Source organism: Balearica regulorum, chromosome 2 (genome assembly GCF_011004875.1).
Source record: "Balearica regulorum gibbericeps isolate bBalReg1 chromosome 2, bBalReg1.pri, whole genome shotgun sequence".
NCBI lineage: Eukaryota > Metazoa > Chordata > Aves > Gruiformes > Gruidae > Balearica > Balearica regulorum.
Window position 1 is genome coordinate 12,855,578 of NC_046185.1, and position 14,847 is coordinate 12,870,424.

Here is a 14,847-nt window from a genome sequence, read left to right on the forward strand (position 1 = left end):
ACCCTCCTGCACCCTCTTCCCATCTGCTGGAGGTGAAGGGAGATGTTTCTCTGTGCAGAGCAGCACGGCTGCCATAATTGATGTTGGCTTGCTTCAGAGCTGGCTGGTGCGTGTCGTGCTGACGTGCCACCAGTCATTTTGTGTGTTGTGTTTAGACCCTGTTGCTGGGATCCATCCCGCCAACTGTACATCTGTATCTCAGCAAGTGGTCTAGACCCCCTTTACAGTCTGTAAACTGTCACTTTCAGAATTTCATTAATTTCATTCTATAGTTTTAGACTGAAACTATATTTAGAAATATTTAGAATGAAACATATTTAGAATAAATTGTTTGGATAAAGGGGCCTGTTTCCCTCCATTGACCATAAAGCCAGACTACACTAACCAGCTAAGAATGAGATATACAAAGCTAAATGAGATGAGTCTTGTGTGGGTTGTCAATCCTTGGAACAGGCTGCCCAGAGAAATGGTTGAGTCACCATCCCTGGAGGTATTTAAAAAATGTGTAGATGTGGTGCTTAGGGACTTGGTTTAGTGGTGCACTTGGTAGTGTTAGGTTAATGGTTGGACTTGATGATCTTAAAGGTCTTTTCTAAGCAAAATGATTCTATGGTTCTATGCATGAAGCTCAGTGAAGTGAGTCTGAAGTGGTGCTCTAGAGTATGCTGTCATTCAGGTGGGTGTGATTTTTTTGTGGGTTTTGTGTTGTTGGATGAGTAAGATGTTGTAAGAAAAAGGTGTGCAAAATAAACCACCACAAAGGGTTCTGGTTCAGTGGCTACCTGGGAGAGCAGAGTTGGGGGAAGACATCTGCATTTCTGAGACATTTCTGTGTTTGCTGACAGTCTCTGAGTACTGTGTTGTCCCTGTGTAGATGTGAAGAACCCATCTTCCATGACTGATAACCAGCAGCCACGGAGACACCACAGTGAGCCTGAGCCACAACTCCAGGGCCAAAGCCATCTCTACTGCACCGAGACATGCACAGGCATCAAGTACTGGAGGTACCTAAGACCTGGCTCAGAGAGGATGGGCGCAGGTACAAAGCTCTGTTGGAAGACCCACAGGAGCAGGAAGAAGCATCCTCAGCGATCAGCACAGACATGGATGTTTCCTGGGACTTGGGGACATCAGAAAACAAATGCTTGAGGAACACATTGGTGTGGCTGCTGGCAACCAACTGAGGCAGCCCCAGCCCTCCACCCAGCCCAGCTGGTGGGCTGGGTGCTGCGGGAGCAGCTGGAACCCCGTGGTGACCCCTTTCTGCCACATAGTCCCGAGCAGGGCATGGGCTCCTGGGCTTGATGCTTCAGGGAGACCAATATGTATTTGATAAACTGAGATGAAAGGAAGTTGTATCTTGAAGATTTGCCTTCCGGTCTCACCCTGGGTTCCTGGATGGGAAATACAATAGTTAGCAAAGACAGAAAGTTATGAAATCCACTGCCAATAGCTTATTCAGAAAGGGCATTGGCTTCCTTGAAACACGTATTTTAAAATATTGCCTGGAATGGTTTGGTTTTTCCCTGAATATTTACCTACAAGATAAATATGCACAATGATTTCATTGAGGCATCAAGTACCGGAGGTACCTAAGACCTGGCTCAAAGGCTGTGTATGTGTATCTTCACAATCTTGGGAAACTTCTTATTTTCCATTAGGAAAAGACAGAGTAAATAGATCAAATCACTGTTAAGTTAAAATGTTGCTGTTTTAAGACCTTTCATGTCAGTTTAATATCTTTCCTTTGGGGCTTTTGCAAACTGAAATATTGATATCATGCTTCAAATTGCTGTTTTGATTAATCAGAATATCTTTTCTGACTGGCATATATTTTCACTCTTCTGACACCTCTCATTCTCTTAATTCACTATATTAGTAATTGTGTCAGTCAAAAACTCATCACAAATCTTTTGGAGTGGTGTATGCTCAAAGACATGGATTTCTATGGCATGTTGGGGCAATTACAATGATGACAATTAAGACAGGTGGCTGTGCTCTGCTCCCTCCTGCTGTCTCTGAAATGTCAAGGAGCGCTCTCTGATGGAGCATGTCACCTCTGCAAATCTCACCCTTCAGACTAAAGTTTACAACATGCTGAGGAATATTTCTAATAGACATAACTTTTGTTCTCTGACACCCAACAGATGTCAGCCCATTTTGCACTCAGAGACCCATCCATGAGCCAGCCTTTAATGCATTTAATGCTTCTTCTAATGCCTAGAGCTCTCTCATGCATGCTGATTGATCAACATACCACATAACGGTCAAGTGTCTCAGCAGGGTCCAAGACTATATATACTGTATAGATGTGTAATCTTGTTGGGAAAATGCCTGAACCTTCTTTTCACAAGCCTATGCTGCATTACAGCATGGCCCCTTAGATTTGCTTGTTGATTAAATGGTTGTTCTAGTGATCCTTCATACAATGAAGGGCCTGGGGTCACCATGTCCCTGAGACAGGCCCAATGGGCAAACAGGAGGCATGATACAGCGGATTCCCTATCCTCTCTCCACCTGTCTGAACACGGTGACTTAAGGGATAGGGGGCAATGGCAACAAGTTCCTGCCTGGCACAGCAGGCGTGTGTCCTTCCCAGGTGCCCTTGCATAACAAGTATGAGTCTCAGCAAGTGGAAGTGAACAATAACAAGGACAATGGTTCAACTAGCTTGGAGGTGTCACCGAGGTTAAGTCGGCCTATGCCCTGCATCTAAAACACTACCATAAAAATAAAAATGATGTGTCACTGTCATAGGAGACTCTCTCCTGAGGGGAACAGAAGGCCCAATATGCAGACCAGACCCACTTAGAGAAGCTTGCTGCCTTCCTGGGGCCCAGGTTAAAGATGTGGAGAGAAAGCTTCCTACCGTGATATGGCCCTCAGATTATTTTTTCAGGTAAGGCAGTGATGAAGTTGCAACAAGAAGTCTGAGGGCAATTAAGGGAGCCTTCAGAACCTTGGGATGACTTGGTTAAGAGATCAGGAATACAAGTAGTGTTCTCCTCTATCCTTCTAGTTGCAGGGAATGATGAGGAAAGAAACAGGAAGAGCCAGCAGATCAATACCTGGCTCCGAGCCTAGTCTCACCAGCAAAATTTTGGGGTTTTTGATCATGGATTGTTCTACATGACACCAAGCCTGCTGGGAACAGATGGGGTATGCCTGTCTCAAAGGGGGAAAAAGATCTTCATGCAGGAGTTAACAGGGCTCATTGAAAGAGCTTTAAACTAGATTTGATGGGGGAAAGGGATAAAACCAGGCTCAGTGGAAATAAGCCTGGAGGCAGCATGGCAATGTTTGAGGGACAGTGTGCTAGTCTGGTCCTTTGGTCTGCCATCTCAGTGGAGATAGGGGATGGCGATCCATGTAGATCCCAAGCTAGGCAGCAGTGTTGATCTCCTTCAGGGTAGGAAGGGTATACAGAGGGATCTGGACAGGCTTGATTGATGGGCCAAAGGCCAGCTGTATGAGGTTCAACAAAGCCAAGTGCCAAGTCCTGCACTTGGGTCACAACAACCCCATGCAACACTACGGGTTTGGGGAAGAGTGGCTGGAATGCTGTCTGGTAGAAAAGGACCTGGGCGTGCTGGTCGACAGCCAGCTGAATATGAGCCAGCAGTGTGCCCAGGTGGCCAAGGCGGCCAACAGCATCCTGGCTTGTATCAGAAATAGTGTGGCCAGCAGGACTAAGGAAGTGATTGTCCGCCTGTACTCAGCACTGGTGAGGCTGCACCTCGAGTCCTGTGTTCAGTTTTGGGCCCCTCACTACAAGAAAGACATGGAGGTGCTGGAGTGTGTCCAAAGAAGGGCAACAAAACTGGTGAAGGGAGTGGAACACAAGTCTTATGAGGAGTGTCTGAGGGAACTGGGGTTGTTTAGCCTGGAGAAGAGGAGGCTGAGGGGAGACCTTATTGCTTTCTACAACTGCCTGAAAGGAGGTTGTAGCCAGGTGGGTGTTGGTCTCTTCTCCCAAGTAACAAGTGATAGGACAAGAGCAAATGGCCTCAAGTTGTGCCAGGGAAGGTTTAGATTGGGTATTAGGAAAAATTTCTTCACCAAAAGGGTTGTCAGTCATTGGAAGAGGCTAGGGAAGCAATTGAGTCACCATCCCTGAAGGTATTTAAAAGACGTGTAGATGTGGTGCTTAGGGGCATGGTTTAGTGTTTGGACTTGGCAGTGTTAGGTTTACAGTTGGACTCAACGATCTTAGAGGTCTTTTCCAATCTAAATGATTTTATAATTCTATAATTCTATGTTCTTCCTCTTCTTTGGGAGCTTCAGGCTTTGGCAGCTTTTCAGCCCCGTGGTGATTTCCCTAGTTTCCCCAGAGATGTTGAAACATCTCTGGTTCTTCCCTCTAAGGCTGTTGGCTGCAAATTTTAGCAGATGGCACCTCACCTCCTCCTCTGTTCCTCATGTGGGTTGAACACCGCATTCACCAACATCATATGGCTTAAATACATCCCTTTGCTTCGGTCCCAGTTTGGCATGGGGAAGCCAGACCCCGGAGTGGACTCCATACCCCTCCAGGCACAGGGGGATTTGCTCAAGCATCAACGGCACATGGACCACAGCTCCCAGCCCAAACAGGCAGGCAGCCTTTCTCTGCCATGGCCTCTGGTGGGACAGTGTGCAGGACTGGTACAGCACAGTCTGTACCTACGTGGTATAAAATAGTACTAACGTATACTATATATTTCACAGTCATCTGGGAATTGAAAAGCTAAACCGTTATACAACAAGCCTGGCAACTGTCTGTCTAAACCTACACATCTAAACCTGATGAGAGCTGATCTGAAGATTTTCATGTCAAAATGTCACAAAAATCAACATGGTTTAGTGCGAAACGCTGCAGTTCGGTTGCACCTAGGATTTTCTTTCTGAGTACGTGTCTCCTGAGGAGTGGTTGACTCTGACCATAGGCACAGCCAAAAGCAGCTTGTGGTGAGGTTAAGAAGCCATAAAATTACTTTGACTTTCCAGTTGCTGTGCTCCCCTGAGCATGTGCTCCATGAAGATCTGTAGTTGAAATAGCTCAGCATTTCTCCAGTAAAAGCAGTGATCTAGCCACACCACACCTGAACCATATTAAAATACCACCAGAATGATGTTCCAGGCAGGCAGCAGGGTTTATATGCAGCCACCAGTGTTTCCTTCAGGGCTCCTAAACTGCTGTTGAGGGTGGAAGTTTCAAAAAGCAGGAAACATTAAACAAATAAAGGTATTAAACGGTCCTTGTGTCTTATTACCAGTGAACAGCCCTTCAAAAATAAATGCATTTATTATGGGCTTGGTTGCAAAACTGATTTTGTTTAATATGGCTCAGTCTCTGCTTATGGCACCACTGAAACAACTTGTAAATTAAAGGAAAGGTTGTTTTTTTCTTGGCTTAGTAAGTAATATCTTTGCCTGTAAGTTCATGTGCCTTTCTTACTGTTTTCCTCCTGCAATTGTCTTCTGTCTCTAGTTACATCATCCATTTCCCTCTCTCCGTGGAGGAAAACATCACCATCTTCTAGGTCAAGCTGACTAAAGGTGTTGGTTCCCTGTGATCCAGCACTGTAGCAGGATAATTTCAGACATTTGGTGGGAAATGAGTCAGTCTCAGTATTATATTTAATAGGCGCTTGCTGCTTACAGGCAAATGAAATAACCCCAGCCCACAGACCGTGATGCTGGAGGTGGACTCCGTGTCGGGGGAAGCTGTGCAAGTGGTGGGACCTTCTTGTACGCATAAAGCTGGAGACGGCCAAGGGTGAATTGTGCACAGGGCAACTCCCTCCTCCTCTCAGGCACCACATAGATATTTGCTGATGTTAGTCACCAGTATCTGACAGTTCAAGCTTTCATCTAGCACCCACTGGATCTCGTGCAGATAATCTTTTTATATATATATATATATCTATATATATATTTCCTGAAGGTACTTCTGTATGCACTTGTAAATGTAAGTGTACTGGGCAGTGTTTGTCTGGTGTGTGGCTCACAGATGATGGGGGTAGTTGAAGAGTGGCAGAAGATGGAAGATTTTGGATCTCTAGGATGTCTAAGTGGGCATTTTAGTGAGAAAAGCTCTCTGTGATTTGGCTGGTGTTCCTAGGCTCAGTCCCAGTGTCGATATCAGATGAGCACGAGGAAAGTGGTGGCTCTGCAGCACAGTGCCACTTGTTGGCAATCAGTGGAGTGGTCTCATCCTCCCCAGCAGTGACCAAAGCTGGTGCTAGGCAGGCGGGGCAGCAGATGCTGCCTGATGCAGGCTGGGGGTTAGGCTGGCCCTGACATTTGTTCAATTCATTGACCAAGAACTGGGACCTTCACAGTTCAAGGCTGTTTCATCCAGATTTTACTGAAAAGATGCTGTATGAACAGCTCAGTCAGCTGGACTGCTATGGACTAGACTTCTGTCATGCTCAGAAATCAAAGGCAACAAGATGACAGAGGATGGCATTCAAGGTTTTCCTTTAATGCTTCTGTCTCTTGCCTCTATCAGGGAAACACATGGGAAAAGGCAGTAAGAAATAATGAATTTTGCAAGATGCCTCTGTGGAAAGGTTTTGTCAAGATTTTGATACACTTGAACAAAAAGTTATAGTGAGTTTTTATCCATTCGTTCCTCTTATAGTAGGCAAATATCTCAGAAAGGTAAGGCACCTTGCAGGTTCAGCAGAACCAAGGGAGGCTGAAGCTGGTGGGTCAGATTTGGGTCTGCTTAGCAGTACAGCAAGCTCTTTAGTGCAGATCTACTTGTTTGCTCTGTATAGAAGAGGAACTTCAGGCAACATCCATGACTTCAGAGAAATTAAGGCAAATATTTTAGGGAAGGTTTAAAAATGCTGCCCTCTTGGTACCTTACCTAGAAAACTTCCTTTTAAGCAAGAGATTCATCTCAGATAAGTCATCTATATGATCAGAGCTGCACCACAAGCTCTGCCTGCACCTGAGTGCAGAGACTAGCTCCCTGCACATAAACTTTCCTCTGTGCTTTGGGTCACTTTACTGGAAAAGGTCCCTGGAAAAGGAGCTGATGGGTGTCCTGTGCTGCCGTAAAGTCTCTGTATACTGGAATGTGTTTCCTTTAATGAGCTGACATTTCAGTTCTGAAGGACACCAATAACTCTCACTAATTTGATGGGAGCTGTAAGCACTCAGCCCATAAAATACGGAAAATGGCGTGTAGAGGTGGGTAAACACACATCATCTCAGACTAACGATAGAAAGCTGCAGTACACTTTTCTCCTAATCTGACAAACACATCAAGTCCTATGCACATATTTTTCAGCACCATTTCACTTTTTATAAAGCAATCACATTATCAGGGAATTAAAATTAGCCATAGAGAGACAGATCCTGCAAGTTCTTTGCAGTGGAGGGAGATAAAATGGGCAGAGCTTTATCAGGAAATGAAAATCAGGCTGGCTTTATTGCCACACCAGGTGTTGTTTATTGCAAAGGACTTGTTTTTACTCCATCACTCAGTTAAAGAAAAGCCCCAAACCAGCCATCTGCCCCCAGTGAATAAATTGACTTTCCAGTACAAAACCATACACAGAGAGAGTTTTGCAGCAAAGCTTGCTCGGTAGCTCAGTTTGTGCTGCAGAATGAATGGGAAGATTTTGCAAAGCACCTTGCCAGTCTCCTGCCATTATTACAAGCAGAGGTACTGATGTGAAAGCAGCTGCACCCATGAATCTCTGTCCCATCTTCTTTCCTGAGGTGACCGTGGAGACAGTGTCCTCAGGATCTTGTGCTCTCTGTCTCTGTGTGTGTGTGTACCTGCAAGATGACCAAGACTGCAGCAGCAGCTTGCGCCTCTCTACTGCCCTGATGGCCCCAGTTTCTTCACATCTCAGCTGACCACTGAGCTTTGCTGATTCTCCTGCTTTCCCTTTGGTAAAAAATGTGGGATTACCTTGAATGCAAAGCCTGAACAGATTTTTTTACCAAGCTTGAAAGCTAGTCTACCTTTGAAATGATTGCTTCTACAATCAGCTTTGCTTATTATTAATTATCTGCTAATCAGAAAATAACATTACATAAACAAATTGCCCTTCCCTCACCCTCAAAAAATATTTTTGAAACATAATTTTGCATTCAGTTAAAATGCTCCTATTGATTGATTTTTCACTGTGCCTCCTCTAGACTTCACAGATAACAGTGCAGCTATATATAGTGACAGAGTCTGGCAGCAGGGAGGAAGAAGTATTTTCCAGGGAGGCTATTACTGGTGTGTGTTAGGTAAGAGCTGCAGACACAATCCTGTCCCACCAGCATGGGTGGGAGACTCGACAGCCTGCGAAGAGGAGTTGTTATTTCCCATGCCACACAGCATCACTGTCCTCTGGGTGGGAGCACTGCAGTGAAATCAAGAATCCCAAATTGTTGCTAATTCTGCCATTTTCTGTAGGATCATGGGTGTATCAATATCAAGCAGCCAGATAATTTCTATGAGCTTTTGGGAGCAATGGAGCTCTTAAATGTATTTACACAGTATCTGGCATAGTGGGAATATCAACTTGGCAGGGAGCTATATTAGATGAGGTCTTTAGTTTCTAACACCTGTACAATGGACTAGGGAGAAAAGATGGGCAGGAGCAGGGGCTCAGGGTGATGTTCCTCTGGCTTCAGTGTTGCTGGTCTGCTTGCTCTGCACGTTTGAGTCTTGAGTCCTGAGTGACACAAAGCATTAAAGAAACAGATGAAGATTTCAAAACCACTCGTTATCTGAGCTCTGGCCTAGAGCAATTCTTGCAGTAATAGCTGTGACTTGGCCCTTCTTCACCTTCTCAGTATTAATTCAGGGCTTGTCGCCCCTGGCCAGGACGTGGTGGCAGGAGAACGGGGGAATGAGATCTCACTAAGGGCAAATAGGAAAACAGAGGATGAAAGTTGGAGAGAAGTGGTGATACAAAGGTCAGACAGGTCATTTACACGGGGGCTGTACAGGGTTGTGAAGGGACAACTAATCTCGTTGAACGGATACAGTCAATTCAAGCAGTGCATCATCTTTCAGCTGCCCAAAGACATCCTGAATCCAATCTGCATGAATAGAGCAACACAGCCTGTTTTTTCTAGGTAAACCATGGAGAGAAATACCATTTAGTGGTTCAAGCATCAGATCTGGAATCGGGACCTGGACATTTCACCTCTACTTGCAACACCCCCCACCCCCACCCCCGCCCCTGCTGCTGCCCATGCCCTGCTCCAAGGCAGCCAGCCCCAGCACCAGCATGGTTGGTCCGGTGTCAAACACAAGCCGACAAACCCTGTATACCTGGGGCACCTCTGCAAGGCAGCACATGGGCAGCAACCCCTGCAGCCTCCCAAAGAGATCCCCCACATTGCTGTGCCTCGCTCAGGGGATGGGGATGCCACATGTGTCTCATGTTGTTGTCTGGAGGGGAGAGGGTGCATTTACAAAGCATTCTGACTCCTCCTAATAAAGAGGTTCTAAAGAAGGCAGAGGGGTATCAGCCTTTTCCTTTGCGCTTGGTTAGGGCTGCTTCAGCTTCTAATGTATTTTGGAACAGCAGTAAAGCTTTTCTATAGAGGGAAGGAAAGAAAGATGTTAGTGGTGGACTTGGCAGTGTTAGGTTAACAGTTGGACTTGATGATCTTAAGGATCTTTTCTAATCTAAATGATTCTATGATTCTATGTTTGTCTTTGAAAATGAAGCAGTGCAAGTCTCTCACTGAAGCTCCAGGTGAACTGAGGACCGGAGATGCTGGGCCACCCCACAGGTCACTCTGGCTCTGTGACAAGAAGGAAGGCCCATAGAAAGGGCCCTGGACACCACCGTTACCTCTCCTGCCACAGATTTTTGCTGTGATCCTGGTCAGTTTGCTTAAGGACTGTGTCTGGATGAGGCTAAAGGCACATGCCTGTACCTGTTCCCTGCTGCTGAGCCCAGCTGCCATGGGGTGGCCCGTGTCTTCCAGGCAAACTTTCAGGTTGTGTAGCATGGCCACATACAGACTGCCTTTGGCAATGGTGTCTGCTCCATGCACACCCCCGAGCCATGCCTGGGGTTTATCTGGGACAGGCTTGCTGCCTGGGGGCCAAAAATGTGCCAGGACTATGGTAACAATATAACAGTATGGAAAATTGAGTTCCCCTGCCAGGGAATATCTCCTTTGGGATCTCCGGACAGAAGCATGTCTTTACGTCACCAGAGGCAAAGTTGCAAAAGTGCACACACATGTATATGCATAAGTTATATACAAAGGCATACTTATGAGATTAAACATAGGAAACTTTTTTAGGTGCTGGGATTTATAGCAAAGGTATTTAGGCCCCTAACGCTCAAAGAAATGCCACTGGGAATTCAGCATCTCTGTGTATTTGCAGATCTAGGCCACAGTCCCTCTCCCAGAGGGCTTGTGGTCCCACTAGATACCTCTCTGCTAGCAGGATCGAAGGACCAGTATAAATAATGATGTGCAGTTTCCTTTGATCCTTCCCCTGCTTGGCATTATCTTAATTCGATAAACTAGCTCCCTGCTGCCAATCATTCCCCCCCATGCTGCTTTTATGCCAGACTACACAGAGGACGCTCAGGGGTACTTACGGTGAATTTGAGCGTGCTGACTAGCCTTCACAGCCCTCCATGCCCCAGGAACAGAGCTGAAGGCCATAAATCTTATTTAAATTGCCATCTTAATGTGATCTCTTGTGGCCCTTTAGACTGGGGTTTGGGTAGAGCTGCACATTGAGTTCATTCATTTTCTTTACCCTGTTGCAGATTTCACCAGCTTGCTGATCTGTAACTAGGTCAGCTTCATAAAACATCATCTCTGTTCTAGGGCTTTGTCTTCAGCTGGGAAGACATAATCAGGGAGGCTGGATAACAAATGGGCGAGACTGCATGGGTCTGGGAGTGAGTGTTTGTTGCTCTTACCAATTGGCTTATAACTATTTCCAGAAGACTTGTGAATTGAGGAAAGCCACATGAGACCAGTCCATTGGCACTTGCTATTCCACACTAGAATTAAGATCATAGAATCATAGAATTATTTTGGTTGGAAAAGACCTTTCAGATCATCAAGTCCAACCATTCACCTAACACTGCCAAGTCCAGCACTAAACCATGTCCCTAAGCACCACATCTACATGTCTTTTAAATACCTCCAGGGATGGTGACTCAACTGCTTGCCTGCACAGCCTGTTCCAAGGCTTGACAACCCTTTTGGTGAAGAAAATTTTCCTAATACCCAATCTAAACCTTCCCTGGCACAACTTGAGGCCATTTGCTCTTGTCTTATCGCTTGTTACTTGGGAGAAGAGACCAACACCCACCTGGCTACAACCACCTTTCAGACAGTTGTAGAAAGCAATAAGGTCTCCCCTCAGCCTCCTCTTCTCCAGGCTAAACAACCCCAGTTCCCTCAGACACTCCTCATAAGACTTGTGTTCCACTCCCTTCACCAGTTTTGTTGCCCTTCTTTGGACACACTCCAGCACCTCCATGTCTTTCTTGTAGTGAGGGGCCCAAAACTGAACACAGGACTCGAGGTGCAGCCTCACCAGTGCCAAATACACGGGGACGATCACTTCCCTAGTCCTGCTGGCCACACTATTTCTGATACAAGCCAGGATGCTGTTGGCCGCCTTGGCCACCTGGGCACACTGCTGGCTCATATTCAGCTGGCTGTCGACCAGCACGCCCAGGTCCTTTTCTACCAGACAGTGTTCCAGCCACTCTTCCCCAAACCCGTAGTGTTGCATGGGGTTGTTGTGACCCAAGTGCAGGACTTGGCACTTGGCCTTGTTGAACCTCATACAGCTGGCCTTTGGCCCATCAATCAAGCCTGTCTAGATCCCTCTGCAGAGCCTTCCTACCCTCAAGGAGATCAACACTCCCATCCTACTTGATGTCATCTGTGAACTTACTGAGTGTGCATTTGATCCTGAACATTGATAAAGATATCAAAGAGAACTGGCCCCAGTACTGAGCCCTGGGGAACACCACTTGTGACAGGCTGCCAACTGGACTTAACTCCATTCACCACAACTCTTTGGGCCCAGCCATCCAGATGGTTTTATTACCCAGCGAAGCGTCCACCCATCCAAGCTGTGAGCAGCCAGTTTCTCCAGGAGAATGCTGTGGGAAATGGTGTCGAAGGCTTTACTGAAGTCCAGGTAGACAATATCCACAGCCTTTCCCTCATCCACTAAGCAGGTCACCCTGTCATAGAATGAGATCAGATGAGTCAAGCGGGACCTGCCTTTCATGAACACATGCTGACTGGGCCTGATCACCTGATTGTCCTGTACATGCCACCTGATGGCACTCAAGATGATCTGCTCCATGACCTTCCCTGGCACAGAGGTCAGGCTGACAGGCCTGGAGTTCCCCAGATCCTCCTTCTGGCCCTTCTTGTGGAGGGGCGTCACATTGGCTAACCTCCAGTCAACTGGGACCTCCCTGGTTAGCCAGGACTGCTGATAAATGATGGAAAGTGGCTTGGTGAGCACTTCTGCCAGCTCCCTCAGTGCCCTGGGGTGGATCCCTTCTGGCTCCATAGACTTGTGTGTGTCTAAGTGGTGTAGCAGGTCTCTAACCATTTCCCCTTAGATTATGGGGGATTCACTCTGCTCCCCGTCCCTGTCTTCCAGCTCAGAGGGCTGGGGACCCAGAGGACAACTGGTCTTACTGCCCAAGACTCAGGCAAAGGTGGCATTAAGTACCTCAGCCCTTTCCTCAGCCTTTGTCACTATATTTCCTCCTGCATCCAATAAAGGATGGAGATTCTCCTCAGCTCTCCTTTTGTTGTTAATATATTTATAAAAACATTTTTATTGTCTTTAACTGCAGTAGCCAGATTAAGTTCTGGCTGGGATTTGGCCCTTCTAATTTTCTCCCTGCATAGCCTAACAACATTTTTATAGTCATCCTGAGTTGCCTGCCCCGTCTTCCAAATGGCATAAACTCCCTCTTTTTTTTTTTTTTTTCTCCCTGAGTTCCAGCCAAAGCTCCCTGTTCAGCCAGGCTGGTGGTCTTCCCCACCAGCTCATCTTTTGGCCCATGAGGATGGCCAGCTCCTGCACCTTTAAGACTTCCTTCCTGAAGGATGTCCAGCCTTCCCGGAGTCCTTTGCCCTTCAGGACTGCTTCCCACAGGACTCCGCCAACCAGGCTCCTAAACAGGCCAAAGTCTGCCCTCCGGAAGTCCAAAGTGGCAGTTCTGCTGACTACCCCCCCCCCCCCCCTTACTTCTCCGAGAATCAAAAACCTCTAACATTTCATTATCAGAGCTGCCTGCCTTTGCCCCGTGTGAGGATCGAACTCACGACCTTCAGATTATGAGACTGACGCGCTACCTACTGCGCTAACGAGGCGGCTTAAGATGTCTTATCCTGGGACATTGCCCAGCGACCCATGTGTCCCTACTGTAAATGGCAGGTACCCAGAGAAGCTCTCATGTTGAAGCTCTCCTTACTTGCAGGTTGGACATTGAGATGAACTGACAGGATGGGTTAAAAGAACAAAATGTTTGAAATGGGATGAGCAGTCCAAGGTTGGCTATAAGGGGTAAAATCCCCATTAAAAGAAGTGACATGGTGGCCTTGGTGCAGCAGGCAGCCACTGTGGGGGCTTGGCTGCCAGCGGGGAGAATGGAAAGGGAAGAAAAGTAGTGAGAGCATAATGGCAAATGCACTGTGTGAGCAAATCCCCATTAATCATGAAATATGGAGTTGAAGTGGAAGTCTTGATAGCTGAGGGGCCAGATGGGGCTGCAACACGAGAACCTCGGTCAAAAGTGACAGGGAGGGAGGTGGAGCTGGGTGAAGGAGTAGAAGAGGAAAGCAAAGCAGGCAAAGGAGAGGCTTAAAGGCTGAGTAGGAGTGGGAGAAAGGGAGAACAATTAAACAATCATCAATCCCAATTCACACTTGTACAAGCTGTATGTTTTTTACAGACTTTTTACAGGAGAGAGGATGAGCTGCTCAAAAACAGCTTTCTCTGTCACTTCGAAAAGCAAAGCAAAGTCCTTTCTCACGCTAGAAGGAAAAAGCTGTAAAACAGCACTTTGCAGACGTGAACTGAGTTCCATGTACAGATAGACTCTTAATCCTCTCCTTACCTGCGTCTTGTTCTGTACCAGAGACCCCAGTTTTTGAATCAAGCAGCCAAAGTACAGTCCTTCAGTGGATTGGAAGGGATATAAAATTAGAGATGAGAACAATCTTATACATGTGGAAAGGTGACTTGCCTTTTCTCTGGACCAAAATTTGATTTTTCTGTTGTAGCTTTTCTCCTTGCATGAAATCTACTAGCACAAGAATTTACTTTAATGACCATGTAATGATTTTCCAGACATATATTAAATTTGGAAGTGATAAATGTCTTGTCTCAGTTAAATTTTTTAAAAATGCTGCTCTTAATAAATTTCAGCAGACATCTGCATATGAGACAAGCCTTGTAGAAGGCAAGCATTTGAGTTGCAGGAGTATTGAAAAATACTGGAAAAGTCTACATATGCCCCTCTGTGCACGCACACAAATAGTAACAGATGTCAACATGTAAGCAACCATCTATTTGGGGTGCTTACCAATTAAACCAGCTCTTTGTGAAATAAGGCTTATAATATAATAAATTATTGTAAATTTACTGGAAGGTTCTGAGGTCAGATGGAAACAGTTTCTGCCAACAACAATCATCTGGAGACCTTGGCCTTCTGTCTTGGCCATTGGTCCTGTCAGCCAGGTCCCCTGGTCCTGCTGCAGCTGACCATGCAGAGATCAGTTCTCTGATGATGTAGTACATGGGAACAATGTACTATTATTTCAAAGTAAATTGAGCGAGACTGAGATGATCTAAGCTTCATCAGATGGTTCATTTACCAG

The 14,847-nt window shown here is 46.2% G+C and overlaps 1 non-coding gene across 1 annotated transcript; it reads right to left on the reverse strand.

The window, feature by feature from the left end:
• Nucleotides 1-13,265: 13,265 nt before the first annotated feature.
• On the reverse strand, nucleotides 13,266-13,338 carry TRNAM-CAU (transfer RNA methionine (anticodon CAU)). The gene has a single exon. It is a non-coding gene; the product is annotated as a tRNA-Met (tRNA).
• Nucleotides 13,339-14,847: the final 1,509 nt, after the last annotated feature.